Below are 15,548 nucleotides of genomic sequence, written 5' to 3' on the forward strand. Positions count from 1 at the left end.
TATAATGCATATATTATATATAATCTTTATTTTGCTTGTCCTGCAGATCTTTCTAATATATATCTTGATAATACATATATAATGCATATATTATATATAATCTTTATTTTGCTTGTCCTGCAGATCTTTCTAATATATATCTTGATAATACATATATAATGCATATATTTAATACATATATATAGAATCTTTATTTTGCTTCTTCTGCAGATCCTACTGATATATTTAACTTTATAATACATTTATAATATATATATAATCTTTATTTTGCTTGTTCTGCAGATCTTTCTAATATATATCTTTATAATAAATATATAATACATATATAGAATCTTTATTTTCTTATCCTGCAGATCTTACTAATATATATATCTTTATAATGCATATATACTACATATATTGTATATAATCTTTATTTTACTTGTCCTGCAGATCTTTCTAATATATCTTTATAATAAATATATAATACATATATATACTTTATTTTGCTTGTCCTGCAGATCTTACTAATATATATATCTTTATAATGCATGTATAATACATATGTTATATAGAATCTTTATTTTGCTTCTTCTGCAGATCTTTCTAATATATATCTTTATAACACATATATAATACATATATTATATAGAATCTTTATTTTGCTTCTTCTGCAGATCTTTCTGTTATATATCTTTATAACACATACATAACATACATATTCTTTATTTTTCAAGCAGTCTGACTAGAGGGTTCTTGGAAGTGCTTTGTTAGCCCAGGCAAATTAAGTGTCTCATTTATGTAATGTTTATAAATTAGGGAAAAAAAAAATTAGGGCAGTTCTGTCATCATTTCATTTTCTCTTTGTTTTGGGGAGTTTTTTTCACCTCCAGAAGGGAGATTTTTACATTTAAAAGACAAACACCTCCGAGCTGAGAGAGGTTATTTCTCCTTCTGCCATATTGAGGAGTTTGGGTTTGTTTTGTTGTTGCAGCTCCCTTCAAGGACAGACCTTTCCATATGTTTTTATTTGTTCTAAAATGGGAATCCGCGACATTTGGTGAAGGAAAACCAAATGCTTTTGGGGAATAATCATCAAAAAACACATTTTTTACCCGTGAAAAAAAAAAAACGGGGCAGGGAAAGTATTTCTCTCTGTGAGGTTTGTGTTTCACTGGTTATTTCCTCAAAGTTTTAATACATAAGTGTGGATGAACCTCAGGGAATCCAAGAAAGCATTTAGTTCACGTTCTGGCCATCTCAGCTGGTGTTTTTTCCTCTTTTTTACCACCACTAAAACACTCCCAGCTGGGCAGTGTGGTACTTCCAAACCTGGGTGACCTTGGTTCACCCACGTGGCCCTTGTACCTCACCTTTAATTAGAGGATGACATCCTATTTTCCTCCTTGCATTAAATAAATGGCATTTCATCTGTGATCTCCTGTCTTTAACTGTTCAGTTTGTGGTTCCAGGTCTTCTGGGCTGCAAAATGTCTGGACCTTGCTCTGCAGGTGGAATTAAGAATTTGCCTTTTTGCTTTGTTGTACCTTTTAGCAACGGGTTTTATGGAATCACAGAATGGTTTGGGTTGGAAAGGACCTTAAGGATCATCTGATTCCATCCCAGGGGCAGGGACACCTTCCACTAGCCCAAGCTGCTCCAAGCCCTGTCCAGCCTGGCCTTGGACACTCCCAGGGATCCAGGGGCAGCCACAGCTTCTCTGGGCAACCTGGGCCAGGGCCTCCCCACCCTCCCAGGGAGGAATTTTTCCTCATATCCAATCTAAATCTACTCTCTGGCAGTGGGAAGCCATTCCCTGTGTCCTGTCACTCCACACTCCCGTTTGCTCCATGACTTTCTGAAGTCCCCGTTGTTTTGGAGGAACGCTTTCAGTTCTGGGAGCTTTCCTTGCCAGCTCCTTGGCTGGGCTGCTGAGCTTTGTGTCCTTCCTACAGCAGGGGCAGAACTGGGGTACTCACCCCTTGGAGATTCCTTCCAGCCGGGGAAAGAGAGCAGTGATCCTACAGGAATCAGAAGGATTGTTGGCTTAGGCATCTTTTTTTTGAAGGCCTGGTTTCATTCCTGATCCTCCTTCAGCCATTCTTCCTTAATTCCTTGTTCCTTCAGTGTCTCATGTCATGGAATCATAGAATCATGGAATCAGCTGGGTTGGAAAGGACCTCTGGGCAACCTGGGCCAGGGCCTCCCCACCCTCCCAGCCAGCAATTCCTTCCCAATACACCATCTCTCCCTGCCCTCTGGCAGTGGGAAGCCATTCCCTGTGTCCTGTCCCTCCATCCCTTGTCCCCAGTCCCTCTCCAGCTCTCCTGGAGCCCCTTTAGGCCCTGGAAGGGGCTCTCAGGTCTCCCTGGAGCCTTCTCTTCTCCAGGTGAACCCTCCCAGCTCTCCCAGCCTGGCTCCAGAGCAGAGGGGCTCCAGCCCTGGGAGCATCTCCATGGCCTCCTCTGACCTCATTCCAACATGTCCATATCCTCCTTGTGTTGGGGACAAATCCAGCATTACCAGAGAAAACTGATTATTCCGATGCGTTATCTCAGAAATTCCCACATAGCGTAATTCCAGGATGTGGGATGTGTCTCTGCTCAAAGTTGGGCCCCTCACTATCCAAACTCCAGAATTTATAGGGCTGTTTAGTTCTCCTGAATCCATAGCCCAGGCCTGGGCTCTGCACACTCTGTGCTCTACATGGTTTGTCTCACAACTGTGTCATTCCCAACGTTTTGGGTTTACTTATTCCAAGGCAGACAAGGAGCAGGGCCTGTTCCATCATTTTTCCCCCATTTTTCCATCTCCAGGCTGGATCTACAGACTATTTTTCCTGAATTATCATTAAACCCAAGGAACCTTTTGTAATGTTTTCCTGAGAACAGTCAATTTTCTGTCTCTCTCTGTCTCCTTTTCATGTGAAAGGGTTGGGGTTGTGTGAAATCCCAAGGGAATTTCTCTAAAGCAGGATATAAATGAATTCTACCTTCAGAAATTTAATGAAAGGAAACCTACTTAATTCCAAAGTTTCTTCCACAGAAATTATTTAAAGGATTTGGGGGAGAAAAAAAAGAAATATTCCTATAAAGATTCTCACGTCTTCCCATAAGATATATCCTATAAGACATTCCTATTATCCCTATAAGATATTCCTTGCTCTTCAATATCACTATTTTTAGGTGCATTTCCGAGCCAGATTTTGGGATTATGTATTAAATATCCTAGATTTGATAGGTCTGAGCAGAAAACCTTGTGCCACTCTGCCAAGTTTCTGCACAGAGCAAGAAGTTTGTTTTCCATGGGCCCCATTTCTCTTCCAGCTGCTCCTTCTGAAACACTTAATTCCTGTCCTGACAAAGGAATTAGAGAAGGAAACCTGGCACCAGAGGAAAACCAGTATCATATTTATATTAGGTATTATAATGTATATTTTAACCTCCCCCAGATGATCCAGCAGCATTTTTTGCTTATGCTCCCAATCCTTGCTTGGAAGTTTGATCCATTTCCCAATGTGAACATTTCTGTTGCTTCAGGTACATCTCTCTTTTTTTTTTTTTTTCCCCTTTTAATTTTCTTTTTATCTCCAGCCCAATTTAAGCACTTGAGTGGCAGCCAGTGACATTTGCAGAGGACAGATTCTGCAGGGAAACGAGCAGGTGACAGGGGAATAATGGCACTCTGGAACAGTCTGACACGTGGGTGTTCCGACTGGAGGATCCTCTTTGTGCTCCAGGAAGTTCTCATGGAGCAGCTTTGGGTTTATATTGTATTCTCAGAGCACGGAATTAAATCTATACCCATCACACGTGTGGTTCTTCACACCATTTCAAACACCAGCCTAACTCATCATTCCATTTCAAGTGTCAGAAAAAATCTCAGGGAACCGTCTCTGGCTGTTCTGTCAAAAATTATGTGCATATTAAACACATTTAATATTTATTGCGTTGATTGTGATCCTCAGAAAACAATTATTGGGAGCTGGTGATGGGAGAGAAAAGCACTTTGTTCCTACAGAGGGACACTTAAAGCACATTGCAAAGTCATTCTTGTTATAAAACTGCAAAACTCGTGTCTTCCACTGACAGAGCCCTGATTTGGGTGATGCTGCTCAAAAAGAAAAAAAAGCCACATTGCCACTTTTTAGATAATTTTGCCACCTGCCGTGGATGATACAAAGGCTGTGGCACCCTGGTACCTTACCTGTAAAAAACAGCTGTTTTTTCAGTGTGTTCTGAAGGATTGAGAAGATTTAACCCTGAGCCAGGCACAAGGTGTAGAATTTGGGGGTTGCTCCCAGGGGTGTTCCCATAACTCAGCTGGTTTTGTGTCTCTTAGTCCCTAAAATGCTCCTTTCCGACCCATTTTTGATGGGAATCATTGTTACGAAGCCGTAAGGGCATAAGAAATGATTTCTCTGATTTTTCCTGAGCTGAAACACATTTCAAGCCTTCAAAAACAGAGTCCAGGGAGAGGAGGAGGCCCTGCTGGGACACAGATGTTTGGGACGCCCTCGGATCGTCACGGCCATCCCATCTAAACACCTGGAATTGCAGCTTCTCTGGGAATAGTTTTGATTTGGGGCTGAAATTCTTTTGCAAAGAGGGAAGTGCAGCTGATGAGGGAGAAAATGCTCCCAGACCAGGGCCACTTGTTTGTAAAAGCATGTCTTGGAGTGAAGGTGGGCATGGATTGGGTGGTCGTGTCTGACATCTCGAGAGCTGCTCCACAGATTTGGATTTCCTGCCCATGGCAGAGCCTTTTTTTTTCCCAGGCATCTAAGGGAGAGGAAGGGAAGGCTCCAGGGTGATCTTATTGTGGCCTTGCAGGGCCTAAAGGGGCTCCAGGAGAGCTGGAGAGGGACTGGGGATGGAATGGGATGGAGGGACAGGACACAGGGAATGGCTTCCCACTGCCAGAGGGCAGGGTTAGATGGGATACTGGGAAGGAATTCTTCCCTATGAGGGTGGGAGGGGGCTGGAATGGATTTCCCAGAGAAGCTGTGGCTGCCCCTGGATCCCTGGAAGTGTCCAAGGCCAGGCTGGAGCAAGCTGGGCTAGTGGAAGGTGTCCCTGCCCGTGGCAGGGGGTGGGACAGGATGAGCTTTAGGGTCCTTTCCAACCCAAACCATTCTGGGATTCCACGAAGATCCCCCTGAGTGTTTTGTGTCTCCCTGCATCGCTCATCCCTTTCCACAGCCCCTGGATCAGAGCTCTCCTCCTCAGTAGCTCCCTGCTCTTGTTCCAAAGCCTGGCAGTGACTGAGATCTCCCCGTTTCACCCAGAAAACAATTTCCATATTTAATTACCTGTAATAGTAACAAACTGCATTTTATATAAAGTTAATACTCCTCTACCTTTCATCTTGGAGCTCTTTTCCAACTTTAACCATTCTGTGATCTGCAAGGACTTGAATATTTTCCTTTTGTTTATCCATATTAAATCCTTCATAACTGCATTTTTGCTTGTTATTACAGTGCAATTCTCTTTCTTCCCCTCCTGTTGCTGCACAGGTGCTTTACCATTTTCTTGCACTACCTGCAAAAATGAAAAATGATGCCAGTTGGGAAAAGTTTGTGGAAGGCATTTGTGTGGAAATAACCTCCCAGAGAGGTCCTGTCCAGCATAAAATTGATGTATAATGTGCTAAGTTTGTGGCTGTACCAGGGATGGGCCTTGGTGCTTCATCCCCCAGATTACTGAGAGAAGCAGTGCTGGGTGTTAAACAGAGATTTTTTTGGAGGCTGAAACATTTATTCAAGCTTGTGCTGTCCCAAATAAATGGTTAAACACAGAATTCTGAGGGAGGGAAAAGTGGGATTGGTGTATGCACTCCAGGCAGGATCCCTCGGTGTCCTTTCCCATTCTGGACTAAATCTGGAGGAACAGCTCAATCCACGAGGGATTTTGGGGTTCAGGTCAGGGGGATTACATTTGAGACTGGAAGGAAAGAAGGGTCTGACTTCCTCCTCCACCATCAATCCCTAAATCCAGAAGTAAGGATATAAGAAACTGAGTTTAACCCCTCAGCTTGGGAAGGGAACTGGCTGGAAGTGGGATGAAGGGAAGGAGGCAAGGAAAGGTTGCAAGGACTGCTCTGTACTCCTACTCCTCTCTTCTTTATGTGTTGGAATAGCTCCTTAAATTTTAGCTTGGATTCAAATTCATGTAGTATTTACTATAATGGGATGTATCCACGGAAAAAGGGGGAGAAAAAAGCCCAAACTGCATCCTACAAAAAAAACCTCCTGGACTTGACACAACAGCAAATTATTTGTTTGGGTGGAAATAGAACTTTGTGAAACACAAACGTGGGGCTGAGCCCTGTTTTAGCAACGAACTAAATGTGATTTGGTGATAAAAAGGTGATTTTAAAGCAGGCAGGTTGAGGGTGCAGCCCTGTTCAGCTGCACTTGCTGGATCCCGGCGTCCCAGCTCCGTGGGAATCGATGGAAAAAGCTTTTCAGTTCCACTCCCAAAGCACGGAATCGCCGGAGTGATTGAAGTGTGTTCCATTCCTGCATTCCTGGACAGGCACCTCATTCCAACCACCTGACCTTTCTGCTGCTCCTGACACATTTAGGTAATTTTGCAGCGTGTTTTGCAATATGAGCTCCAGGCTGGAGATTCCATGTCACTTAAAATTCCTTCGGATCTGCCCTTGAACTGATCAAGGATTTTGTCCCATCTAAAACCTGCTCGTTGGAGACACAAAGAACACTGTGAGAATTCTGAAACCATCCCTGTTCTCCATTCCCTTGATTCTTTTGCTCTGGTAAAAGGTAAAGAAATACAGATTTTGGAGTATTGAAGATGTTTCTAATGAGGTTTTGTGGTGAGGTTTCCTCGAGAAAATAAACAGGGGTTATTTTGTAATAGATTTTTCCCCTCACATCTGAAAAATTAAGTTTCACAAATGGCTACATTTAGGGTTTGGCCAACAAATGTAAGTGATGGGACAACCTGTGACACATCTGGATTTGTCCAAACCCGTGTTGAGCTTGTCCTTGCCCACAGCAGCTCAAGGCCTGACAGTGGAACAAAACACAGAACTATTTCTGGGAGCTCAGATAACACTGAGTGAAGGCTTTCAAGCCTGAGAAGCAAAATAGCACAATAAACCCACAAACCTAATCTGTGCTTCTAAAGAAAATGGGCTAAAATAGCTCCAAACTCCGCTGCACCTTCAAGGCACTCTCTGAACATCAGAAGAACTTGGATTTTATCTCGTTTGCACTCCATGACATGGGCTGGGTGTGGTTTCAAATGCAAATGTTGGTGATATCCAGCCCCCCCTGGCATTCCCTCCCTCTGTAATAAGGCATGGGAGGGCTCACTGGCTGCCTGATTAGGGGGATTTAATTTTGGAGCATTTAATTTTGTAAAATATTAATTTTGTAATGGATTTCCCATATGGTACCTCTGGATGGATTTGGACAGGAGTACGGGATTTTAGGCCTCTGGACAGTCCTTTGCAGGAATCAAACTGTCTCCTCAGCTGTTGTTGTTTCGGTGGTTCCCAAGTCCAGAAATGGCTTTGGAAGGTTTGGGAAGCAGGAGGAGATCTTTCCTGTGTGTCCTTTAATTGGCTCTGCTAATTACTCCGAGCTGTGTTGGTGCTGGTGGCTCACCAGGAGAAGGTTTGCATCCCGTGGGAAGTCCTGTCTGGATGTGTCACTGCCAGAGTGGACACTGGCATGGTGAGGGCGGTGATTCCCAATGCTCCACGTCCCAGATTATCACAGAATCATGGAATGGTTTGGGTTGGAAGAGGCCCTAAACCTCATTCAGTCCTTCTACTAAACCAGGTTGTTCCAACCCGGCCTTGGGCACTTCCAGGGATGGGGCAGCCACAGCTTGTCTGGGAATTCCATCCCAGCCCCTCCCCACCCTGACAGGGAAGATGCCAAGGCTTCTGCCAGGTGTGTATCCAGGAGGAGATCACCCCGAGGAATCACTTTGGGAAAACTTGTACTCATTGGATGTTGAAAAATAATGATTTTTTCAGTATTAAAAAACACTTCCAGAAAGGAGCTTGGGAGCTGAAAACTTCACCCCTTACAGGTAGTTCAGCAGCTGGGTATCCATGGGTGATCCCATGGGATGAGGAGGAGTCACCCCTGGGCTCAGGACTCGGAGCAGGACCTGCCCAGCCATGTAAGATTTGCATAATAAATGTGATGCTAAAGCCAGGTAATTAGTGATGACTAAGTGAGAAGTGATGGACTTAATGGACTTCCAGCTCCTCTTCCACAGTTTGAGGGATTGTTTCCTATGCAGGAGGAGATGGAGTGAGAAATGGGATGTATTTTGCCTTAACATCATCATGTGCTGTCAGTTGTGGTTGCTTCATAATTCCACCCTCCTTTCTCATTTTGTATTCACAAAATTCTCTATTTACCCTTACCATGTTTCTGTTGCCATACAATTAACATTCCAGAAAGCTCTCTTGGAATGCACCTGAACAGCAACATCCCTTTTTTTGGCTTAAAACAATATTAAAAAAATCTGATGCTGTAGCAAATCCCGCTCAGTTCAAGGGAACATGGCACATGGAAATGGTGTGTCCCGGGAAATCAGCACTGGTTTGAAATGTGTACAAGCTGCAAACAGGCTGTGCCAGAACTGCTTGTGCCAGTGCCAGCTAAAAAGAAGAAAAGAAAGGAAAAAAAACCCACCCAAATTGTTGAGTTTCAAAGCTGATAATTGTGCTTGAGAGCCAGGGCTGTAAATCAGGAGAGGCTTTCCCGTGGGCACAACAATTCCTGCCTGTAATGATACAAAATACCTGCAATCCTGCATTCCTCAGTTACTAAAATACAACCTGATGCAGCATCTTTGCATTTGGCTTAACCTGAGGTGATTCCCTGAATGTCAAACAAGGGGAGGATCCAAATCCATGCAAAACGTGACGTCAGGATGTGTGACCTCGACTTCAGAGCAGCACAACGTGTTAAATTATCTTGCTGTGGCTCCAAAATTATCTTGCTAGAGCTCCAAAAACCTTCAGGGATTTATTTTTTTTTTTTTCTTAAAGTGTTACTCTTGAACAGTGGGAAATTAAAAGAGATTCAAATAAGCTTTTATTCCTTTTTCTTGGTTTTGGGACATGGCTGTGACAATTCTTGGTTCTGTGAGGAATGGGAGGGTACAGTAATATTTCTGTGCAGGTAAATCCATATTTTCTCTGTTTAGTGTTTGAAAAAGCACTTGTTTTAAACTGATCTTTTTTTATCTGCTGCCTAAAATACTTTTAGGTGACTTTTTTTACCCTCCTGTGTTCACCATCACGTGCTGAGTTGGGCTGACCCACAGCAGTTCCAGCCCAATTATTTGGCTGTCTCCATTTGTTAACATTTTCCTGTGTGTTTTGGGATAAATTCTACCTGGAGTAAATTTACACTGCTTTGTAGTGAGGCCCCAGGATGCAAGATGAGGAGATTCTAAATTTTGAGGAGATTCTGAATGTTGGTACTCCAGCAGAGGACGTGTTGAAAGTTCCAAAAAGCAATAATTCAGGAGACTGAATGTGGTTTGTGTTGACTCTTTGGAACCCTCCTCAGGAATTACTAATCCTGCCATTCCACTTAGGAACAATTAACTACTATTTGCATGAACTTTTAGAGCATCACCACTTAGGCAGGAATGTTCCTATCCTGTATCATGACTTGATTATATATATATAGATATATATATTTAGTATGTATATATATTTATATTTATTTCATATATTTTATATATATTTATATTTATTTTATATGTTTATATATTATAGATATATTCTTATATATTATATGTCATTTTGTATATGTGATATATATTACATATTATTTTATATTTATTATATATATATTATTATATATTTTATATATACCAGCACGTTTGGAGGCACATTTTAGTAGGGTTTGTGTTGGTTTTTTTGGAAGAAGCACATTGGGCTTTCTTCCTGTATCTTGTTTTGTGTCCAAAGTGAGTCAATTTTCTCAAGCATCACATTTTGAGGAGTCAAATGTCAGTTGAAGAACATAACCCTCCAAAAAGTTGTCCTGCTGGAGCTGAGGGAAAGCCTGGACAGTGTGACTTGCAGCTGCCAAAGCAGAATGTCAAGGGTGTATATTGTATAAAATCTGTTTTATGAGGCTACCAAAAACTTGGGAGTGGGAAACTCAGCTGTTTAAAATCTTATCACTTTTATAAGGGATTCCTTTCAGCCTTGAACTTTTTGAAGGTGGTGGGACCATTCAAGTTCCTTTAAATTGAACATCTCCCTGCTTGGTTTGCATCAGTCTTTAGCAGTTGGAGCCCCAAAATATTGATTAGTAGCTCCCAGGAGATCCAGTTGTCCCAACAATTTCTATCTCACGTAATTCAGTAGGAATTTGCAGGTTTTCTCCTTGTGCTCTCTTTGGGAAGTGAATTCTGTCACCTGGAAGCTCCCATTAACTCCTTCCTGCCAGGCCTTTGAATTAGGGAAGTTTGCGAGTACAAAAGAGGAAACAAAAGCTTCAGGGGTCAGAAACTTTTATCTTTTATTGTGCCTAAATGCAGAAAGGGTAAAAAACCAGGCTAAGAATGAAGGAACTGGGACACTTAAACTGTGGTTTCTGTGAAGAAGGAGAAAATTCAGTCATTAAATTAGACCAGTTGACATTTTGCAATTCCCTGTTCTTAAAACCGCACAAAATTCTAAGGCTGTGATGTTAATACGCTTAGATTTTAATTATGAAATAAATATAATTATGTCATTATTAAATTAAGATCACTTGCAGAGCAATTAAAAGTGTTTAACTTCTTGTATATTAGGAGTTTCTTTGGCTTGAAAGGGTGGGTTTTTTTGTTTACAGAGCAAATTTTATGTAAAATCATGTAACGAAAAAGCAAATTTGGGTTTAAAATTTGCCCAGTTGTGTGGTGACTGTGACTAAAAGTCTTGCTCTCAGATCCTTTCCCTCTGCTGATGTGAAAATCCTTCAACTTCTATTTTCTTTAACTTTGAAAATCTGGGGTTTGCCTGTTTTTATTATTGATTCACTCTCAAACAGCCTGACACCTTTAAATCCTTGTTTTCACTGTCACCTCTTTTTCCTGTCTGATTGTAGAGAAGGTGTGGGATAAAAAAAATCACATCCATGTTCCTCTTGGTGGAAGTGTTAAGGAGGGATTGTGTTTTCATGGAGTTTTGGTTTCATCCCCTTCCCCCAGGATCTCTTTGGTTATCTCAATAGACCAAATCCCCAGTAAGTTTATGATGCCCTGTGAGAAGGTTTTCTCAAAATTAGGAGAAGTTTTTAACACCGTGATGCTTTTCCCTGGGATTTCCCTTTGCAGTTTGTCCGGCTCACACTTTGCCAGGCAAGGGCAGCTCTGACTTTTTGTGTTGGAAAAGACCTCCAAGATCCTCAGATCCAACCATCAACCCAAGGCCACCACTGCACCCTGTCCCCAGGTGACACATCCACACGTTTTCTGAGCACCTCCAGGGATGGGGACTCCACCACTGCCCTAAACAGCCCATTCCAATGCTTGATAACCTTTTCCATAAAGGAATTTTCCCTCATATCCAACCTGAGCCTCCCCTGGCACAGCCTGAGGCCGTTCCCTCTCCTCCTGTCCCTTGTTCCCTGGGAGCAGAACCCGACCCCCCCGGCTCCCCCCTCCTGTCAGGGAGTTGCAGAGCCAGAAGGTCCCCCCTGAGCCTCCTTTGCTCCAGGCTGAGCCCCCCCAGCTCCCTCAGCCCCTCCTGCTGCTCCAACCCCTTCCCATCTCCGTTCCCTGCCCTGGACACGCTCCAGCCCCTCATGGATTGCTGATCATTTCCTTGGAAATCTCTCTCATGAGATTCATGAGGGCTGAAATCTTCCCTCCAGGGAGGGGCCCCTCAGTGCCAGCCTGGAAAGAAGCAGGGAATAGATGTGGCCTTGGAGAACTTTCCTCATCCTGGCTTTCCAGGCCCAAACTACCAGCTCAGGTTTTGTCTGTTTTTAGTTTTTTTAACTGAAAAAGTCTTGTATAACTAGAAATGCTTTCACACCTGGGCTGAGGGACTACACTGGGACAAGTTTGCCCCTCATGAGACCCCACAGGGAGATCCTGAAGAAATTAAGAGTCATATCCAAGGGATGAGGAGCAGGAGAGTGAGCTCAGGCAGTGTCAGGTGAGATGTGGGCAAGGAAGAGTCCCAGGACCGTGCTAAGTGCAGGTCCCCTGCTTGAGGAATTAGATCCAAGAGGAAAAGAGGTGGGGAGGAGAGGAAAAGGTGGAGGAGCAGGAGTTGTTGGTGAGAGAGTCCAGGAGCCAGATTCCCAACATCACCCAGAGCGGGGGAAGAGGAGCCAGGCAAGAGGATATGTGCTTTACCCAAATGCCAGGGACAATCTGGAGGAATTGCATCTTGAAATTAGGATTTCAGGGGAAAAAAAAAGAATCATCTCTGCCCAATTCTGCAGCAAAATGAGTTATTTTTATGATCACTGTGGCCAGAACAGCACACGAGGTGGGGATCGATAACTGCCCGAGGGCACCGTGGAGCTCCCAAATCTGGGAATTCCTTAAGGCATCAGGAGGGCTTGGATTTGGTTATACATTAAATAAATATTATCTGCAGCGTTTCTCTCATCTCTGGATTTTTCACAGACTCAGAAAACCTTGAAACAAAGTGACTTTTATTGACTTTTTAAGAGGATGGGCACTTTTTTCCCCAATGACATTCGGTACATTTGTCATAAATAATATTTAATATTTCTGTTAGGCCTCAGTGCTGTTGCAGCAGGTGATACATATTCCTAAAAATCAGAGGAATGTTTGAGTATTTAGTCCCATGGTACTTGGAAACACCTGAAAAACAGACTCTTATAAAAACATAAAACCTTTTTGTAAGAACGTAAAATCCATGGAAGCTTTCTGAAAACTCCTTCAATCCTGAGCTAATTTTTTTTTAGAATTTTGATCTCTATCTATGAATAAATAAGGTGGATAATTTTGAAATGATCAAACAGATTCGAATAGTAGGGCATTTTATATAAATATAGACTCAGGAGTGATCCAATGTGAATTATATTAAACTCAGTGGGAAACCATCTATTAACCTTAGCAAGAATAGAATCAGAATTCCAGAAATTCTGATTCAGGAGTCCTGTGCCAGGGGATTGTTAAAACACCATCCTGATACTTCTATCAATGAATTGGACAATTAGTTGGCTTAATTAGTAGCAGCATCACTTTGAAAGAACTACTTGGAGGGAATATTCCTCACTGGTGAAGGAGGTGGAGCAGGGGATGGTGCTGGGAACTGGGGTGAAATTCCTCCTCTGTGGAAATTTATTTTCAATTTGCTCAACCTTTCCAGTTCCAGGCAGGATAATTTCTCTTCCACGATTCCAGACTAGTAGGAAATGGATGCAAAGAGTCTGTGCTGGGTGCTGGGTCACTGAGAAGAGAGTTTAAAATAATCAAGATTTGCCAGTGATGGAGATTTTGTGCCAAGAAGCACCACAGTTTGGAGAAGTTTATGTTATTTTCTTTGGGGAGGACTGAAGTTTAAACAATGGCATAATGTCATGTCTCAAAGCAGACACTTTATTATGTGATGATAAAGTGTCACGAGGCAAAAATATAAACTGTTGGCGTGCTTGCTGCATTAAGTGTCCTCTTTCCTCATGAGTTTGGGGCTTTGGGATAAGGGATTCAGCTGGAAGTCCAGGTATCCTTTTTTTCTGGTGCTGGTTTCTATTTATTCAAGTGTTTGCAGAGTTGTTTACAGGAATGGAAAAAGTTGTGATCCCGGGGTCAGCACAGCTATGTTTGTATAAAATAATCTGGAATATATTTATATGAAATAATCTGAAATATATTTGTATGAAATAATCTGAGTCAGGATATAGAAATGAAGGTTTTCTGGTGGGCTGAGGTGGGTCTTGGCCATGAAGAGGTGTCTGAGCACAGTGTGGGAGCAGCTGGAGGAGAGATGGACCCTGGGGTGGGGAGAGGATTCTTTCTGTCTCCTCTTTGGGTTATTTTACCAAATGTCTTCACTTTTTGGGGGGATATTTATATTTTGTATGATGAGGCTTTGTGTTAACCAGAGAAATCTAGAAAGGGCTGTATTAACATTGTTCTCTCCTCATTCCTCATTCCACTTTTGGAATAGTGATGTATGGAGAGACAACAACACAGAGAGGTTCCCTGCTGGGGTATCCTGGATATCCTGGTCCAGTGCAACATTCCCTACCCATGGAACTGGGACTGGATGGGCTTTAAGACCTCTCCAAACCCAACCCATCCTGGGATTCTATAATAAAGAAATTCACTTATTTAGTACTTTGTAGTAGTAAATTCTTTTTACTAGCCCGTTCTTTTGTACCTCTGGCAACACTTGTGTGGGAAAATTGAGAGAAAAACCCAAACTGGTGTCATACAGACCTGAAATTCTTTGTTCATCATCTCAATTCTCAGCAGTTTCCCAGCTATCTCTGTATTAAATTTAAGGAGAAAAGTTGATTCCATTGCCGTTGTGAGGCAGTGCTGGGAAAACAGGTGGGCAAAGGAGCCCAGGGAAACACAGCAAGGGGTTAAAATTTCTAAATTATTCATTCATTCTTAATTCTAAACCAAAATAAATCAGGATGTGTGATTGTTGAAGAGACCTTCAGTTTGCAGGCTTTAAATCTCGAGTATTAACTTCATCAGGATATGAAGGATACAGAGAATATATTATTGTTTAATGTGCAAAAAGCAGGCAGGGCCTTCCCATAGCATTAAGTATTAGACTTATATATATATCACACACATAAGGAAGCAAGTTAGTATGTTAGACTTATATATATATATATCAGTATGTTAGACTTGTAGTAATATATCACGTAATTAAAAATTAAAAATGTGATAGTAATTAAGCCTTAGATCTAATTTTTGAATTAATTTCTCTGCAAAACCTGCCTGTTTTAATTGTATTGCTTTCAGCTTTTGTGTTTTCCACTTGGCACCTCGTGTTGTCAGGGGGTCATAATTCACTTTCGAAGTCGTGCTCATCTGGCCAACTTGTTGTCCCACAAAAGCCCAGGAAAAGGCCATATGTTCCTGCAAAGGTAGCCTGGGAAGGCAGGAGAGTCGCTTCTCTTTTCTTGTGCCATCTGTTCTGCTTTAACTTCATTTTCTCCAGACCCCGTGTCTAGCAAATATTGGGATAATAGATGGGAATTCTAATCAGCGAGGAGGCCAGAGCGTTGTTTCCAAGAGCTTTGTGGTGACTTCACTCAAGTATTCCAAACATTCCTCCTGCTCTTTGGCATTGGAACAGTTAAAGTCTAGAACTGGGATCCTAAAGTTTGAATATACAGGCAGATAAATATAAATTCTGTCTAAACAATGAATATCCCGAGGCCCTGCTATGAAAACAGGAGATGGGAAAAGCCTTTCCAGGACTCTGAAATAAAGGAGCAAATCCTTGGATTGCTCCAAGTGGCCTGAGCCAAACTCACCGCTGCGCTTTCCCCTTGGAGTTCCTCATTCCTGCCCACGTGCCACTCCTTCCCAGCCCAGCACAGGCATTCCTGCAGCCCCAGGGATTAG

At 42.4% G+C, this 15,548-nt stretch overlaps 1 protein-coding gene across 2 annotated transcripts in view; it reads left to right on the forward strand.

Annotated features, from left to right (window-relative positions):
* Positions 1-15,548, forward strand: part of MBD5 (methyl-CpG binding domain protein 5) — a 109,397-nt gene that overhangs the window by 45,460 nt on the left and 48,389 nt on the right. The window lies entirely within an intron of this gene.

The sequence above is a fragment of the Lepidothrix coronata genome, unplaced genomic scaffold (assembly GCF_001604755.1).
Source record: "Lepidothrix coronata isolate B3197 unplaced genomic scaffold, Lepidothrix_coronata-1.0 Scaffold105, whole genome shotgun sequence".
Lineage (NCBI taxonomy): Eukaryota > Metazoa > Chordata > Aves > Passeriformes > Pipridae > Lepidothrix > Lepidothrix coronata.